This window comes from Petaurus breviceps, unplaced genomic scaffold (assembly GCF_028583685.1).
Source record: "Petaurus breviceps papuanus isolate PSGF00001 unplaced genomic scaffold, PetGlider_PUasm1.0 90804, whole genome shotgun sequence".
Taxonomy (NCBI): Eukaryota; Metazoa; Chordata; class Mammalia; order Diprotodontia; family Petauridae; genus Petaurus; species Petaurus breviceps.
The window spans coordinates 16015537-16029185 of NW_027187348.1; the positions used below are offsets into that span (position 1 = coordinate 16015537).

The 13649-nt window shown below is 36.6% G+C and overlaps 1 pseudogene; it reads right to left on the reverse strand.

Annotated features, from left to right (window-relative positions):
* Positions 1 to 8890: 8890 nt before the first annotated feature.
* On the reverse strand, positions 8891 to 10597 carry LOC138147662 (ran-binding protein 9 pseudogene; annotated as a pseudogene).
* Between the last annotated feature and the right edge of the window lie 3052 nt (positions 10598 to 13649).

Genomic DNA, 13649 nt, shown 5'->3' on the forward strand with positions numbered 1-13649 from the left:
TAAGTAATTAAGGACATTCTAAAATCTCAGTTGTTGTCATTTCTACACCCTGCAGAATATAAATATCTTCATTTGAACAGGCAGTAAACTGATACAGCAATCACATAACCATTCTTATTTCTTCTTAAATCAAACTAAAATTAGTTCCTACCAATTTCAGTTGGCATTATATGTCCCTCAATTGATGAATGTCCGTCAAACATCAGCAAATTAGTGTTTCTGGAGATTTCTATTCTTACACTTCTGTGTTATCTATTCACATAAAAGCAGAATCACCATGGCATAGTGAAAAGAGTACTTGGACTCAGGAGATTTGTGTTTGAATCCCTGATTTCACACTTACTAGCTGAGAGGACATAAAGAAATCATTCAACATTTCTAAGCCTCAATTTGTTCTTCTATAAAAAATGGAGATAATACATGTACTGAATTCTTTTTATAATACTTTTGTGGAAAATACTTTGTAATCCTTAAAGTGTTATAGAAATGTGAGTTGTTAGATGCTGCTGCTGCTGCTGCTGCTGTTGGTGGTGGTGGCTCCTGTCTTCTTTGGCAGATGCTAGAAGAGATCTAGCAAATAAATTGTACTACCTGGTGTATATCTCCAAGCCTGGTGAAACTTCTACCTCCTTAGAAGAATCTAAGTGGCATGATAGATAGAAAGCCAGGCCTGGTATCAGGAAGAACTGAATTCAAATATAACTCATTACTAGCTGTGTGGCTCTGGGTAAGTCACTTAACTGCTGCCTCTCTGAATTTACACAACTGTAAACTGGGGGCCATGATAATACCTACCTGACAGGTGAGGATCAAATGAGATATTTGTAAAGCACTTATTATAGTGTCTGGCACATTTCAGGAGCTTAATAAATGCTCATTCCTTCCCTTTCCCTTCTTCATGCTGCCTCCCCAATCTTTCACATTTGCCAGAATTTTCAAGTGGAAAATGGAATGTTGTTGATATAGTTGACAGCAGCCATACCAATAAATAGCTTTGCCATTTTAATTTTGTCATCTCTTGCCGCTTGATGCTTTTGTAGCTTGACTTTTACTTTTTGGCCAACTTACCCTTCCTCGCCCTACTACTAACCCCCAGGAATATCAGGCTTTAAAGATTTTTTTTAAAATGTCTTTCAGAATAATTTGGATTACCTTGGGCTACAACATGAAACTTATGTTTATTGATTCTAAAAGATTGATATAAGTTGTTTTTGTTCATGCTTTTCAATCCAAATCAATAAACACTCATTAAGTACCTACTATGTGGGAGACCTGGTATGATGTGCTAGCAATACAAAAACAAAAATAAAAAAAACCTTTGCCATGTAGGATCCTACATTCACATTGTTAGTTACACCATGCAGACAAATAAATAAACTTAGCTTGTTAGTTTCCCCCTGCTAGTTCAAGGGGGACTCAGGTTTCATGTGGGAGGACTTTTAATATCAATTTATTTATCAAAGCTCCTTTCCTCCCATGCTTTTTGGAGTTCCATGGAGAAAATCTGGAATATCCTAAATTAATTCAGGCCTAAGTTTTCAGAAACAATATTGAAACAGTAAACATCTAATAAGGACAGACGTGAAAATTAAAGTAACAAAAATCACAAGAAACACATTAAAAAACAAGTATAGTGCTTTTTCACTTCTCTTCTTCATCTTCCTTTCCTACTATCAGACTCAAACTTATGACATGAAACTTATGACTCTAGTAGTGAGGGCATTGGATCAGTATTTTTCTATAGCTAGGGGCCCCTGATTAATAGGCCCAGAGTTGAATACTTTTTTTTTAAGCAATTGGGGTTAACTTGCTCAAGGTTACACAGCCAGTTATTTCTGGGTGTGGTGCTAAGTATCTGAGCCCGGATTCGATCCCCAGGTCATCCTGACTCTGGGGCCGGTGCTCTTACTTGCTGATCCACCTGGCCTCCCCTAAGCAATTGGGGTTAAGTAACTTGCTCAAGGTTACACGGCCAGGTGTTTCTGGGTGGGTGCTAAGTGTCTGAGCCAGGATTCGATCCCCAGGTCATCCCAGGTTATCCCAACACTGGGGCCAGTGCTCTTACTTGCTGTGCTACCTGGCCACCCCCAGAGTTGAATACTTATGTAAATATTCAAGTCCAGGTATACAATCAACAGATTTCCCTACTATCATGCCATGTCTGCAACCCATCTTTATCCACTTGACTTCTAGTTATGGTGCCCCTGAAAAAGTTTCTAGCTTAATTATTTCTGGTGGGTATGAATTGTGAGAGAAATCTCCATTCTTCACACATCTTCTTTGTGGGAAAATTGTCTTTCCTTGTCTTGTTCCCTAAGAGAGGGTAAAAGAGAACAGCTCTTCTCATCCATTAGCATAAATCTTCACCACCTCTCCACATAGGCGGCAAGTCTCCATCATTCTTGGTATGGAATAATGATCAAGATGGTGACCAAGAATGTAAAACTATGTCATATGAGATTTATGTGAAGGGATTTGGGATATTCAGATTGGAAGTAAGTAGACAAAAAAACTTTCAGTAAGTGCTTATAATTTGCCAGGGAAGTACTTGCTATTTACCAAGCACATTGCTGAGCTCTGGGTATACAAATCAAGCAAAGAGTCCCTTCCCTCAAGGAGCTTATATTCTTTTTTTTTTAATTTTTTTTAAAGCAATTGGGGTTAAGTAACTTGCTCAAGGTTACACGGCCAGGTGTTTCTGGGTGGGTGCTAAGTGTCTGAGCCCGGGATTCGATCTCCAGGTCTTCTCAACACTGGAGCCGGAGCTCTTACTCGCTGTGCTACCTGGCCGCCCCTTAAATTGTTTTTAAATTTATTTGTTTACTTTTAGTTTACAGGATTCAATTCCACAATTCCTTGAGTTTCACATTTTGTCCCCCTCCTTCTCCTCTCCCTCCCCGCCCCCATGGCGGCATATAGTCAAGTATAGGATCTGCAAATACTTTCACATTATACATTAGTCAGTTTATGAAGAAGGATTGTATCAGATGGAATGGAAAATGGTACAGAGGACATAAAACCAAACAAGAAAATGAAAAAGATCAGGTATTTTGCTTCCATCTGGATGTAAACTCAGTTCTTTCTAATTTTTTCTCTGGATGTACAAATTTCTCTCCATCATGAGTCTTTTGGGGTTGACTTATATCATTGCATTGCTGAGAAGAGTCCAGTCTATCTAAGTTGGTCATCACACATACATTGTGTCTGTAATTGTGTACAAATTTCTCTTGGTTCTACTCTTCTCACTCAGCATCAGTTCGTATAGGCCTTTCCAAGTAAATATGAAGTCCATCTGCTCCTCGTTTCTTATAGCACAATAGTATTCCATAACATGCATATACCACAACTTGTTCAGCCATTCCCCAATTGATGGGCACCCCCTTACTTTCCAATTCTTTGCAACCACAAAAAGAGCATAAAAATAAATATTTTTGTACATATGGGTCTTTTTCCCACTTCTATGATTTCTTTGGGATACAACCCTAGAAGTGGTATTGCTGAATCAAAGGGTATGAAATTATTTATAGCCCTTTGGGCATAATTCCAGATTGTTCTCCAGAAAGGCTGGATCAGTACACAACTCCACCAGCAATGCATTAGTGTTCCAATTTGCCCACATCCTCTCCAGCATTTGTCATTTTCCTGTTTTGTCATCTTAGCCAAACTGACTGGCAAGATGTGGTACCTCAGAGTTGTTTTGATTTGCATTTCTCTAATCAATAGTGATTTAGAGCATTTCTTCTTGTGCTTATAGACATCTTTAATTACTTTCTCTGAAAATTGCCTGTTCATATCCTTTGACCATTTATCAATTGGGGAATGACTTGTATTCTTATAAATTTGACTCAATTCTCTGTATATTTTAGAAATGAGTCCTTTATCAGAGACATAGGTTGTAAAGATTCATTCCCAATTTCCCACCTCCCTCTTAATCTTGGTTACATTGGCTTTGTTTGTACAGAAGCTTTTCAATTTAATGTAGTCAAAATTATACATTTTATAATGTTCTCTAATTCTTTTTTAGTCATAAAGTCTTTCCCTCTCCACAAATCTGACATGCAAATTATTCCTTGTTTTCCAAGACTGCTTACAGTATCAACTTTTATACCTAGATCATGCAAACATTTAGACTTGATTTTGGTGTATGGTGTTAGATAATGGTCTATGCCCAGTTTCTTCCATACTATATTCCACTTTTCCCAGCAGTTTTTGTCAAATGGTGAGTTCTTATCCCACAGACTAGGCTCTTGGGGTTTATCAAACAATAGATTACTATAGTCATTGACTTCTGAATCTCATGTGCCTAATCTATTCCATTTATCTACTCCTCTATTCCTCAGCCAGTACCAAGTAGTTGTGATGACTGCTATTTTATAATACAGATTGAAATCTGGTATAGCTAGTCCACCTTCCCTAGCATTTCTTTTCATTAATTCCCTTGATATTCTGGACCATTTATTCTTCCAAATGAATTTTGTTACTATTTTTTCTAGCTCTATAAAGTAGTTTTTTTGGTAAATTAATTGGTATGGCACTAAATATATAATTTAACTTAGGTAAAATTGTCATTTTCATTATATTAGCTCGACCCAGCCACGAGCGGTCTCACTGGGTAGGTGATCCTTGGTTGTAACCCAAGCTCTTTTGCCTTCTGGAAAATTGTATTCCACTGCCTCTGATCTTTTATTGTAGAGGCTGCCAAATCCTGTGCGATCATCACTGTGCACCCTTGATATTTGAATTGTTTCTTTCTGGCCACTTTAAGTATTTTCTCTTTTACCTGGTAGTTCTGGAGTTTGGCCACAACATTTTGAGGACTTTTCAGTTTGGGATCTCTTTCAGGAGGTGTCCAGTGGATTCTCTTGATTTCTATTTTACCCTCTGGTTCTAGTATCTCAAGGGCAGTTTTCCTTAAAGAGCTCTTGGAGAATGTTGTCCAGGCTCATTTTTTCAAAATGATTTTCTGGCAGGCCTATGATTCTCAGATTATCTCTCCTGGATCTGTTTTCAGTTATTTTTTCTTTGAGGTATTTTACCTCTTTTTCTAAGTTTCCATTCTTGTTGTTTTGTTTGATTAATTCTTGGTTCCTCATAGAGTTATTTGTTTCAATTTGGTTGCTTCTAGTTTTTAGCAAATCATTTCCCTTGGTTAATTTTTGGAGCTCCTTTTCCATATCATAACACTTTTCTTTTTAGAGAGATGTTTTCTTCATTATAATGTTTTTCTAATTATGTAATTTTGGTTTTGAGAGAATTATTCATTTTGTCTTCTATCTCATTCGGTTTTCAAAGTTCCTTTTGATCTCATCTAGGAGAGTTTTCTGTGCTTGGGACCCATTCCCTGTTGATGTTTCAGCTGTGGGTGTGGGGTCCTCATTGTCTCCCTCTGAGTTTGCTTCCTCCCTCTGAGGATAGTAGGACTCCAGAGTCTTTGTCTTTGTAGTCTGCTTTCTACCCATTTTGAGTCAGGGCCCTAGCCATGCCCTTCCTCTAGGGATCCCAAGCCTTTACTGTAGAGGGTTTTGTCCTGGGGCAATAGTTACTATGTTTTCAGGGTCAGAGGGGGTGGGTTGGAGCAGGGAGGTTCACTCTGTCATCCTGCTCTTTGGAGGTCCTGATATGGGCTCTTTTTTTTTTTTTTTTTAATCTCTGGGCTATGAAGTGGTAGCCCCAGGAATATTTGCTGTCCAGGACAGGAGCCCCTGCATTTGGTTCTTGCCTTGCTCTTTCTAGTCCCATCCCTTTAGTGGCCCTTGTGGTTGGTGGGATGCCTTGCCCTCCAAGTTGATCAGGTGCCTTCTGGGCCTGCCTCTGCATCTGTGGGCCGCGCCTTCCGGGCCTGCCTCTGCCAAGGAGCTTATATTCTAACGGGGGAAAACAATATATTTTTTAAAAAGCTAGAAAGAGGGAGTATGTGTGGAAAACAGAGGTACTTGCAGAGGGGATAATTGTGAAGTTCTTAGATCCATAAGGGGAAATAAGCATGGCCCTTCTGGCTCCCTGCCCCAAATGGAGACCCAGGAAAAAAAAATCACCAATGAGGGATTAAAGGTGACATAGTAGAGGGATACTGCAGGGTAAAATAGTCTCTGGTAATGATTGTAGTTCTAAGGTATAATTACTGCTGCATCATGGTGGCAAGATCTTTAAAATCGAAAGCATATTAAGGATAAGAGAAGAGAATTGGTGAAGAGAAGACTTATGGGTTTGTTAGTTGCCTTCAAGTATTTGAAAAGATATCACATAGAAACCTGTCATATAGTATTTTCTAGAACTTAGGGCCTATGGAGATGCTTTTCAAGAATCCAAGTTTATTTCTGCACTATGAGTCATCACAGGAGTGAGACTTCAATAGAAGACATTTAAAGTAATGTTTAATAATCAATGGATTTTATAAGCATGACCCCAAGACATATAAGATTCTTAGTTATAAATGAATGATTGTATTAGATTCAGATTATTCACTAAAATTAGACAGTGGAAGCACAAGAAATATTTATAGTGAGGAGAAATGAAACAACATAATTATGTCACATTAAATTCCTTGCCCCATGAACATTCTAGCAATATAATGTTTCCTTCTTTTTCTATAGGTAGAAGAAATGGAAAAATAGATGGTAACAATATGCTGCTTGTAGAGATGAAAGTTGTATCTCACAGCTATTTCATATTGCTTCCTCCTTTTGGCTGCTGATAGCTGAGAACTGACATTAGTTTGACAGAATTTTGTCTACCAATATTTTTAGCTATTTCTTTCCTTTTTTTGTCACCAGAACACCTGTTTTTCCAACATGTACACACACACACACAGATAGTTTTCTTTAATTCATTTCATTTCTAGTGTGACCATTCAGAAGTCAAATATAGAGAAAGATGGGTAAGTATGCTCAAAGTCTTTATTCTAGAATTCATAGCTATGCAGGATCTGGTTCCAGGCTACTTTTCCCATTATTATCTCTTTGTGGCCCCTTCACAAACAAGAAATCCATCTTCCAATTACCCCTTGCAAATACCACTCCAATGCTATATGTTTACTCACTATTACTTCAACCTAGCATATCCCTCTTCCCTTATTCAATCCTAACTGGTCTTCAGACATACATCAAATCACACTTTCTCTATAATTGAGAATTCTTGAATTTTCTCAATTCAGTCAAATTCAAATTGATTTCACTTAATTCAATTCAATAAACATTAGTGCTTACTATGTGCAATGTTCTGTACTAGGTGCTGAGTATAGAAAGACAAAATGAGATAGCCATTGGCATCAAGAAACTTTAAAATCTGTTTATGGATCTCAGTTATATAAACAGAGGAATGAAGATGAAATGTATGAAGGGCAAAAAGTAGCATTGAGAAGTTTATGTGGAAGTATGGACTAATCTAAATCATGATTTTTGTTAGTGCCATTTTCTCATTCTTTTCTTTGTTTCTGATAGATTTTAGGCAGAAATAGTCCTAAATAGAACAGGAAGTAGAAATCAGATAGAAACAATACATTGCTACACTATTATTCCTTTACATTCAGTGTTCTACAGATTATTGCTCAGGTGAGACTAAATAAATGTTTTTTGTAGTTTAAAAAAATTATTAGAATGTATGTTCACCTATGAAAACTTATTGAAAGAATCTTTGGTTAAAAAAAATCAACAGCAAATAGGACATCAGGGATGATAGGTGCCTCTCATCCTCAGCCAGAATGAAACCTTTTCATTCCACACATTTGGGATTATTACAAGTATATGGGATGGTGACATCTATTAAAAATATTGTTAAATTTTCATGAATCAATTTTATATGTAGATTATTCCATGTGTTATAATTGTCTGGTTGCAGTGCCTTACATTAGTTGAATTCTCTATGATATTTAAGACCTGCATTTATAGTATGGGGATTTCATCTGAAGGGACAAGAATTCTCTCTACTTTCGCATTCAGAAATGTAGCTACTAAAGAGTTTCTTATTAAGTATTCACTAAATACTAAAGTTTTACAGCTTACAATGATGTCTTGCATAGTCTCTACTGGTTTCTTTTTAATCTATAGAAGTAAATTTTTAATTGCTGTTAATTATATTACTACATTTCTATTGCAATGTAGTACTCATTTAAGCACTTAAAATGGAAGGTGTGCAGAGATTAAATTAAGACACTGTAAATTAACTAAATATTTTTTATATAAATAAAGGTCATAACCACACTGTTGACATGTAATACAACAGTTAAACTTGTGCGTCTACAACAGAAGTGGTCTGTAGTTAAACTTGAAACAAAATTGAAAAAGACCACGTTAAAACTACTGGGACTAACAGGTTGGAATTCTAAGTAGCAATAAACATATTCATTAAGCTCCTGAGTATTTCAAGTTTTACAATACACATTAAAATTATTTCTTCAATCAACACTAATAATCCAAACTATCATGTGTTTATGCACTTTGCAAATTATGCTGAATGACAGCTGATAATTGGGGCAGCGGATGGGGGAAATAGAGGTAGTTGTTGAAAAGTTTCCCAATTTGAAGTTTACTTCACCCACATACTAACACAATACAAATAGTTCCTTCCCCTGACTCTACCCCCCACATCTTAAAGAAGCAGGATTTGATGTTTTTTTTTAGACAACTGTTTGACAGTATTTTTAATGATCAAATTTGAATATCTGAAATTCAGCAATATTTTAACTCTTTGACAACTTAGAAGTTAAAGATGGAAAATAATTTCCCCTAAATTAGAAAATCATTTGCATCATGCTGTAAACTAGGAATGTAAAGTGACAAAGACCTGCCCCAACTACATAATTTTTTAAAATCTAAATTTCAAATCGGTAAAGCTGATCTGCTTCCATGTTGACTTTGTGCCACAATATAAGTCTAAGCTCTTAAATGCATGGCTAATGAAGATGATAGTCTTCCACTGTGACAAATGCACAGGTTCTGATTCCTGATCATCAGTCCTAGATATTGTGTTACTTGTATCATTGCTAAGGCAAGTGGAGGTTGCTTTGACAGATTGTGAGTCTGGTCTAGTATTGCACTGTTCAGAGCTGAGCACACAGATTCTCTCTGTATTGTGTCAAGTTGGTTTCCAACTGGATTGTACCAGGGATCTGAATAAACAAGGGAACTGAATGCAGCTTTTAACGTTTTTTTTTTTTTAATTTGCAATTTTATTGCCACATTCTTTCCTTAATTGTTCACTCATAGCTTGTAATTCCCTTTGAAAGTAGATCATTTTTTCAATGGCTGGTTGACTTCCTTCACAAAGCTGTTGCCTCAGGTGACCTAAATCAACTTCCCTTTCAGCCTCACACTCTTCAATTCCACAGTCATGCTTAGAGTTGCCATTTAGGAAACCACTGGATGAAGCCTATCCCTTTCCACTGGAATAGTGATCAGTTTCCATGTCTACATCATAGCTGGTGAAGCTATTGACACATATATACTATTCATTTCTAGGGCATTTAAACTGGCTGACTGGTGTTTATTATGGCAATAAGACTGATGTGCTGTATTTGATATTACTCCATTACTACAACTTTCAAAACTAGAAAAATGTGTGATATTTCCATTGCCTGATTCTATGGTTGGGACTCATGCTTGGCCTACTAAATGGTCAAAGACTAAAAGATTAACTGCCTTGAAGCTTTGGACTCCAACCTCCTAAACACCTTATTTCACTATCAGTACCATTCACCATTTCTATACATTTCTTAACCTTTAATATGAATAGGAAATTATGATTTCTTTCAAGTAAACTTGGATATAACTGTTGTGTTATTTCATTGGTTCCTCCCATTCTTCATGCTAATACCAATTTCTAAATTCTTTGTTAATTGAAGCTAATTTAGTTTCTATTACAATGTGGTCTTGTAGTTGTAGTAAATGCTTCTGCTGTGGCACAGTACCTGTGATGAACTAAATAAAATGAAACATTTTTTTTTTCTTTCATGGTCTGCCATTCTCCTCTGTCTCCAATAAGAAATCAGTCTAAGTGTGCCTGTATTTTGGTTCTCTATTCCTGCATATAGTCTTCTATAGCAAACGCAAATGGATGTTGCCCAGAACTGGCATCTACTACTCCCAGTGTCTGTAAACTCATGGTAGGATACAAATAAGGCGATAGGTATGAGAAGGCTATAACCCACTCCTCACTTACAGATAATTTTTACTTCAAAATAATAAATCATGAAAGCTGCTGGCATAGGACGTGTGGCATGACCTTAGGCTGCATCTTTGGGAGTTTTACCATGACTTTTGTGGTGGATCCGCAGGTTGTTCTGCAAGAGGCCGATGAAGCTGAACTTGTCCTTGGCTCCACCATCAAGGCTGCAGCATTTCCTGCTCTTCTACTGCTCAGGGGAGGCACTTGAGCTGCTGCTGAAGCTCCTTCTCCTGCTCATTCAGGGGCAGGTCCCCATCAGGGAAGGGGGCCAGTCTGCTGCTCTCTGCAGCTACTGGCTGGTCCTCTCCTGCCTGGCTGGCAGCTGTAAGGATGCTGCAGGTGAGGTAGCCGGCTGGGCTACAGTGACCAGGGGTGGTGGCAGAGGCGGTGGGTGAAGTAGCAGGGTGGCGATGGCCGTCTCTCCAGTTTTCTTCATGATCTTGGTCTTAGTTTATCTGGTGCCAGTGAACTGGTCCTGAAACCAGTTTATTACAACTGGGTGCCATAGAAGCTCTGCACAAATAGCTCTGTCAGACACATGTATGTTTTGATACTTCTTGCTTACATAAGGACTGAGTCATGCTGATAAAACTAACAGAGGTCCTTTGGAATCTATTCTTGACTCAACCATTTCATAGGCTTTTAGGTGGAGCTAAACTATTTTGAGTTACATTCTAGAATTCCACAATATGTATCTGTTATCAGCTTTCAATAGCATTTAGAAGACTAGTATTTGTTTATGACCTTTTTATCATATGATCCAAATTCAGTTGAAAAAGTATGATTCTGGAAACGGAGCAATAGGTTTCAAACTGCACTTCTGAGGCTTAAGATTAATATGAACTAGTGTAAGGCTATTTACGTTCCTTGGACCCCCATTTTCTCATCAGTAAAATGAAAGAAGTTGAACTGCATAGCCTGTGACTCACCTTTCTGTTTCTAGAGCTAAGATCCATTTTGGCTTGAAAGTGTTACTCTTCTAAAGGTCAGCCAGGCTGGTGGCTCTTCTGTTTTGTTAACATTGAAAGTGTTTTTGTAAAAGTACTTTCTGAATTAATTATGGTTTATTCTACAATTCAAAAGACATAACGTTACCAGTAATATTTTGTAGGTTATTTTAGATATGTTCCTTCCAGTAAAGTCAGAGCTCCTGTATATTTTAAAATAGATAGCCATAGTTTTTTGTTTTCTATATCAATGCTCAACGTGTCTTTCCCATAGACAACCAAGGTGTTTGTAAGTATCACTTTAATTGTTGGTTGACCTCCATATACAAACTCAAAGCCTCAGTCTCTATTTTTCCTTGAAATTGCTTTAATAAAAACTATTCCATGAGATGTAAGAACTGTTTAGAGGCAGCTGTGTGGCACAGTGAATAGAGCACCAGCCCTGGAGTCAGGAAGACCTGAGTTCAAATCCTACTTCAGACACTTAAGACCTTAGTAGTCATAGGACCTTGGGCAAGTCACTTAACCCCAAATTGCCTTGCCCTCCCCCCTCTAAAAAGCAAAAAAAAATTAAAAATTTTATTTTGTTTCAATTCTGTATAGTCATATCGCTTGATGTCATCAATTTAATATACATTTTTAGTTAAACCTATCTTTAATCTAGAAGCTACATTTGGGTCTGTTTAGATGAGATGATAATTTATGTCAAGGCTATGTTTGGTTTCTATGAAAGATGATACAGGAATTTTTCTTGTCATTAGGTTGGAATTTATTGGAGAACTGTTACCCATGTGAACATCAAATCCTCTTGTGTTCTCATTATAATTGAGTCTATTTTATATATTGCCAGTATTCAAATAAGACACAAGTGCAGAACTGAGTCAAAGACTTTGTGATAATTAAGAAAACAAGTTAATTCAATGATTATTGAATTTATAATAAGCTGCCTTTTTACATAAATGAGATTTTTTATGTACATTTTTCTTCCTCTGCCAATATAATTTTCTTAGAAGTGTTTATAATTTGTATTGATACAACCTTTGAATGCTATATAGAAAGTCTGTAAACACATAATTGACCTATTTGCATGGGTCTTTGGTAAGAGGTATATAATGTTTTCTGTTAAGAAAGTAGGATAGCTTATAGGAAACTGCTATCTTGTAAAAAGCTGATAAAATACCTTTCTACTAATTCATGTGATGCTCTGAAGCATTTGAAACAAAAAACAAACAAAACCAAACAGATGTTACCTAACCTTGATGCTTTCCATTTTATTAGAGGTTACTTCCCATAATGTGAATTATTTCTTCTTCATTGTTTTAATGATGAACAAACTGTTTCTTGTGTGATTCAACTTGATTTTTCTTCATGTTATATTTTTTGTTATAATGTTGATGACCAGAAATTTTCTATATCCTCTTTTTCCACCTAAGGATACTTTTTTTTGTTTTTGGAGGGCATTTGGGGTTAAGGAACTTGCCCAAGGTCACATGGCTAGGATTCTGTGTGTGTGTGTGTGTGTGTGTGTGTGTGTCCGTATGTGTGTATGTGTTAAGTGTCTGAGGCCGGATCTGAACTCAGGTCTTCCTGACGCCAGGGCCAGCACTCTACTCACTGCACCACCTAGCTGCCCCTAAGGATCCTTTCTTGCCTGTTATTTCTTCTTTTTTCAAAATTTTACAGTAAAGTTTTTAGATGATGTAAAATTGATTTTTTTTTCCTATGCACTGCTTTGAATAATTATCATTGGCAGTAGCAGCATCACTATTATCTCTTTCTTCTTGTCTTTTTGAAGGGGTTCAGATGGAAATGATCTGATGACAGGTAATTATCCTGCAACTATTTTTTCTATATTTAATCTTCTGTGGACTTTTGTTCAAGTAGATAAAATGACTGAGTTTTTAAACCAATCTTAGTCAATAACACCACCTATCCTCAGTAATAGTAGCAGTCATCGTCATCATTGTTGTAGCTGCAGTAATTTAAGGTTTATTAAAGCTTTACATTTGTTCATTTTTTCTAGATCCTTATTTTCCTTCTGACCCCTTAAATAGGAAATTCCAAGAGATTCTGGTTTTATTTTCTCACCCTTTTTCTTTTTTCTTATTATAAAACTAACAGAAATTTCCCAAGAGAGAAATTTTCAATATAAAAAGTTGAATAGAAAAGAGGATCATATGGGAAATCATGAACTTCTATCCGGTACAGTGTCACTGGTGTTGTCCTGGTTTTGCATAAAATAAATTAAAAATATTACCTTCAAACCTGCTCTTCTTTTCTGTGCTTCCTCCTAAACTTTTTTTAAAGAAAGTTCTGAGTTTTTTTTCCCCTTTCGTTCGGATATAATAGTTATAGTTCCAGGAGAATCACACCATCGACTTCATAAAACACATATCTTATTTATCAAATCCAGAAAGCCACTACCTTGATTTTCATGAGTCCTAAATTGCCTTGAATACTTTCCAAGATTAACTCCCAAGCTTTGTGTAAAGATGACTAAACAGTCTATATGCCTCATTTTGCTGTATTTGAATAAGCAAA